At 30.5% G+C, this 5,835-nt stretch overlaps 1 long non-coding RNA gene across 1 annotated transcript; it reads left to right on the forward strand.

Moving 5' to 3' along the window:
• Positions 1-1,302: 1,302 nt before the first annotated feature.
• LOC145324009 (uncharacterized) lies at positions 1,303-4,889 on the forward strand. The gene is made up of 3 exons (XR_013881168.1): positions 1,303-1,561; positions 4,590-4,662; positions 4,823-4,889. It is a non-coding gene; the product is annotated as an uncharacterized LOC145324009 (long non-coding RNA).
• The last annotated feature ends 946 nt before the right edge of the window (positions 4,890-5,835 follow it).

Here is a 5,835-nt window from a genome sequence, read left to right on the forward strand (position 1 = left end):
TTTTCCTCCGGAAAATAATGTATTAAAACTGCAAAAAAGAAACCTAACTAGTAAATTAAATATCAATCACATTATAATTATAAAAAAAAACATTTATTCAGTGACAGATTACGTCCCGTCTTACTAAGCAGTACATACAATGATACACCAGGCTACTGCTTAGTACTAGGTGTACTTTACAAGTTTTCATAATCTATAATACAAAGTAGTATATATATAATTTAAATTGTATTACTAACAGTAGATGTTTGGTGTGGCACTGGGTAGGCTTCCCTAAAATTAGGAATATGCGTATCAGAGATGTTTGCATTGCTTTTTATAGGTTGGCATTAAGTTAACAAGATATAAAAATAATAATGTCAAAAAAAAATTTATCCTAACTGCACTTCCTATATATTTTTAATTGTAATACATTGCATTTGCAGTGATTTTTCTATCAGTTAGATACATAAACAGATTAATACATAATTTGGAAAGATTAGTTGATTAATCGACGTATAGAAAATTAATGGCAACAATTTAGCAATGTATGATTTGATTTTTAAAAGATAACTGTTACTTATCGCAACGTATTATAGACAGCTTTCCGCGTATATTTAATTAAAAGAAACATTTCGACTGAATCCTTCGAACACACAATTATCCATCCATGTACCTAAGTGAATGGAAAGTATCTTAATCACGTGATCATCACTTTCTCTCACACTTTATAAAGAGTGTCATCACTTCTGCACTATGCATAAATTTGCCGCAAATAAAATATCTGAATATTTATACTACAGCACAAACAGCCAATAACTTATTTTGTTTTACAAATTCACACCTTAAAATTATTGAAAGTTAAGGGGCAATAGTTTTTTCCATAGACTTATATCTGCGGTGCCAAATCAGTATCTTTTATAACTTATCCTAACCTGACCCATATAGTGCCTATATAACTTAACCTAACCTGACCCATATAGTGCCTATATAGTCCAATTTGTTGTTATGTCCTATTGCGACTATGAAACATTTTAAACATTGCTATGTACGGAATTGTTTGCACTCCACTTTATAAATAGATTCAGGAGAGAAAAAGTAAATGATGAGAATGAGATGTAATTATTCTCACTATTTGCACAGTGATTTGCCAACCAAAGAAAACTGAGGTTCCTACCAATTTTAGCCCCTTTTACCCCTATTATCTCAGCTTAAGATAAAGGTAGAGGACAATAAATTGTTGTGTGGTTCTTAAAGTATATTCTATATTATCTCAAATTTATGACGTTTTAAGGTGCAATATCACTCGTCTGATTTGCAGTCTGTTACAACTTTTGTAACACCTCCGAAAAATATAAACCACAACCATGCATACTGCGCGTGCGGACAACCAGACAAGAAGGAAGCACAAACTACCTGTAGAAGAAGCGAGTCTTTTTAACACACTCAAAGTTTAACCATATATATACTCTAGTTGAAATGTCAAATTAGTGAAATATACCTTGTTGATAAAATATCTTAGTTAATTAAGTACGTAAAAATGTAATATGGAGGCTTAACCACCGTCGACTTTTTCGAACCGGTAAGTTTTATTCAATTTTTATATATTCATTTCATATAAAAATTTGTTTTTTTTCCCGCGGGGTACTGTCCTTACTCAGTCCCTCATAAAAAGACTCATTTTGATATATATAATATCTAAAGTCACAAATCCCTTTTATAACCTAACCTTTACACATTATAATATAGCATCACACTGCTATAATTGTTTGTAAAAGTTATTGTTAAACTGATTCAATTTATATACCATATCTAAAGTCACAAATCCCTTTTATAACCTAACCTATATATTGTAATATAGCATCACACTGCTATAATTGTTTGTAAAAGTTATTGTTAAACTAATTCAATTTATATAATTCTGTACGATTTTTTACATATTACACATAGCGTCATACTGCTATAATTGTATGTTAAATTTTGTCAGTTATTATAATATATATTTTTAACAAAAGATATCCTATTGAATTCGTCCCTAAATCCATATAAATATTTAAGGCTACATACTGCATTTAATAAGTCATGGATAGGAACAGAGATTATGACGTCAGCGATGACGAAGGTTCTATAGGTATGAGGGATAGATGGAGAACTTTCGGACGAAGATTTGTAAGAAACACACCTAGAGCACCTTTATTAGTCCCTTCGGCCCCTACTCCACCAGTTAATTCCCAAAACTCTACTTCTAATAATGAAGATCAAATTAATGCTTTAAAAAATAATATGGGAGATATTGTAAACAGTCTTAATAAAATGGCAAGGGACATATCCAACCTACAGGTTAATTCTAATAATGCAATAAGGAATGATTTCAGCCAACCCCCTCCTAGCCTAAACCCTATACTTAGTTTTGGCCCTCAGAATTATCGCTACGCTACAACTGATATTCCCGTCTACAGGTCAAACCAGCGAGATTTATCTCCTACGGGATTATCCACAATTCATGCTAGGGAACTTCTCTCTTCAATAGAGGACCATATAAATAAGGCTAAAGGGTTGGATAGAATAAACAAAGAATTGCTATTAGATCAAACTAGCCAACAAATAAAACAAATCTTTAAAGCACAAAACTCAGAGAATACTTACAACGCCCCTCATTTAAAGTGTAACACCTTTAACAACCTTGAGCCCCCTTTCTTAGCAAATAGAAAAAACACGTACAATGCAGATAAACTTTTCCAAAAACAAAGAGTTATCCATCGTCAATTGATGTCCATAGAAACAGTAGGGCTAAAAGCTTTTTTAAATCAGTTGGATAGTTTTGATCTTTCGGACTTTAGCCCATGTGAATATAATATGTTAATTCACATGTCCATATCTAAGGAAATCAAAGAAAAATTGGAAATGGCTGGGGGTAACCCGTTAGATCTCCCTACTAGCGAATATTTAAATAAAGTAAATCGTGTCCTTAATGGGTCAATTACAAACATGTTTGAAGTAGAGGAAAAATTTTATAAATTTAAACCTTCCTCTAAATCCGTTATGTCCATTTTGTGGGAATACAAAAAATACCTTGAAAATATATCTGACACTATTATTTCTGAGCGGGAAAAGCAGAGAAAAATTATTAGTGCGGTATATAAATATATTCCCTATGACCTTCGGCACCTGCTTAATTCGACCGCTGCCATGCAAAATGGCCAGCTTACGCTTTTCGGCTTTGAAAATTTTTTGCGTACCCACGAAGCTTCCATTGACAGTTTTATATCCAAAGAATCTAGGATACAGAAAAACATGATAAAAAGGGTAGATGTTGACTGGGAGCAATTTGACATTTATGCTGAAGACTTATATGATCACCCTGTAGATGCATGTCTAAAGAACAATTTTTTAGAAAAGTTAAAAAGGTCAGAAAAAGACACGTAAGAAAGCGTCGTCCTAAAAATGCACAAAATAACTCTTTTAATTGTACAAATAGTGTGCCATACTACACAGTCCCTGTTGTAAATAATGATACTATGATGGAGAACCCTATCAACATTACAGATAGTAAGTTCAGTAAGTCAGTCCCTGTTTTAAATCATTCTGTTGATATATCTTTGGAGAACCCTATCAACATTACAGATAGTAAGTTCAGTAAGTCAGTCCCTTTTTTAAATCATTCCGTTGATGTATCTTTGGAGAACCCTATAAACATTACAGATAGTAAGTTCAGTAAGTCAGTCCCTGTCTTAAATCATTCTGTTGATGTATCTTTGGAGAACCCTATCAACATTACAGATAGTAAGTTCAGTAAGTCAGTCCCTGTTTTAAATCATTCTGTTGATGTATCTTTGGAGAACCCTATCAACATTACAGATAGTAAGTTCAGTAAGTCAGTCCCTTTTTTAAATCTTTCTGTTGATATATCTTTATCAAATAAGGTTAATGTAATCAATCTTGAAAAGAAAATTTATCGACATCATCTTTTTGAAAAAAATGATTTGAATACTAATTTTGCAAATAATACACAACAAATTAATAGCAGTAATAACTATCAGTCTTTACATAGTTTTACTAAATTCATTTTTAATACAACATTCTTTCTCATATTGCTAACATACTTTAGTTTAATTGACGTTAATTTTGCATTATATCTATTTGTGTTAAGCTTTAATGTAACGAGTTTATTTCCCTTTAATAACATTAAATTTGGTATACCAAACAAGTACAGAAAATTAAAAATAGGTAGACGTTATAAAAGTTTAAAATGTAAATTTAAATCCTTTTTAATAAATTGTCCCCTAAAATATGGCTATAATATAGCCTTACCTATTTTCCCCTTCACTCTATCTTTTGTATAATAATTTAATGTCTGTCTCTATTTCATATAACTTTTCATCCTAAGTTATAAATATATAGATAGACAGTTATACATCATACTCATTAAACCATTTCCCTGATTATAATTGTGACTATTATGGCATGTAATTTAAATTATCTATTAAACCATTTCCCCAAAAATTGTGACTTATGGTTTATATATTCTGAATGTTAATAAAAAAAAAAAAAAATTGTAGAGATTATCAAACCTCATAAACATTTTTTATAAAATTGCCTTTTTCTTTCAGACGGAAGGATAACGCACTCATCGAGTTATATCATCAAAATAACACACATCCTATACTATTAAAAGACTTAAAGGTGAATATTTGACAGAAATTATTTTCGCTCAATTTTTATATTGTTATATTTTAAAAGACAACCATCTTCATGTTTGTAATAAAATCTTTTCTCCATACTGAAAAATGTCTTTTTAAAAAAGAACAATTATATCTTTAATGTTAATCTTTTAATATTATAGGAACCCTGAATACCCCCGTGTCCTACCTATCTTGTATAAAGGCAAAAAACTACAAAAACATAAAAAGGTAATTATTAAAATATATTTAAAATACGCTAAAACGATATTTATCAAACATAATGTGTAAAAATTTGTAGTACATCCATAGCTAGCCTAATGGTTTAGTGGTAAACCTATCCGGTACGGTACGCACTTTCTAAAAAGGCGTTTCTGTGCCAGGGCAAGCTATGCGGGCCCGCCGTATATTATTTAAAAATAAATGTTTTGCAAAACTGGCTAAAAAGGCTTATATACCAAATATTAGTATCACGTCATTATACTAGTGTTTTTGTATTTTAAATCGTTATACAAGTATATTTGTTCTAAAGCCAATGCAAATTCTTTTACCAATTATTTTACACATAATTCCATCCTTTATATTGTAAATTAAACAATTTGCGGAAAAAGTAAGAACACCTTCTTGTGCAAAACAAGATATTCTACCTAGCACGATTTAGCATGACAAAGCAACATAAAAACTAGCTTTACTAGGCTTGGCATCCGGGTTAGGCTAAGCCCTACTAACGTTTTACAATTTCCGCAAGTTAAAAACAAAGGGATAGTTTCACGAGATGCATTTGAACTTAATTTAGTGAACCGCATATTTTTTCCTAGTTAATGGGTTAAACTACATTTATATAGCATATATTTGAAATAAATTCAATTTTCTACCACGTAGTTTTCAAAATATCAAGACTTGAAAATTGTCTTTTTGTGATATTTGGAATTTAAAAAGACGATTTTCAAGTCTTGATATTTAAACTACGTGGTAGAAAATTAAAATTCTTTCAAATATATGCCATATAAATGTAGTTTAACCATTTAACCAGGATAAAATATGCGGTTCACTAAATTAAGTTCAAATGCATTTCGTGAAACTACCCCTTTGCAATATTATTTTATTTTTAAATTTCCGCAAGTTAAAAACAAATTTGCAATATTATTTTATTTTTAAATTTTATTACGTGCAATGA

This window comes from Acartia tonsa, chromosome 1 (assembly GCF_053477335.1).
Source record: "Acartia tonsa isolate MP-2025a chromosome 1, ASM5347733v1, whole genome shotgun sequence".
NCBI classification, from domain to species: Eukaryota; Metazoa; Arthropoda; class Copepoda; order Calanoida; family Acartiidae; genus Acartia; species Acartia tonsa.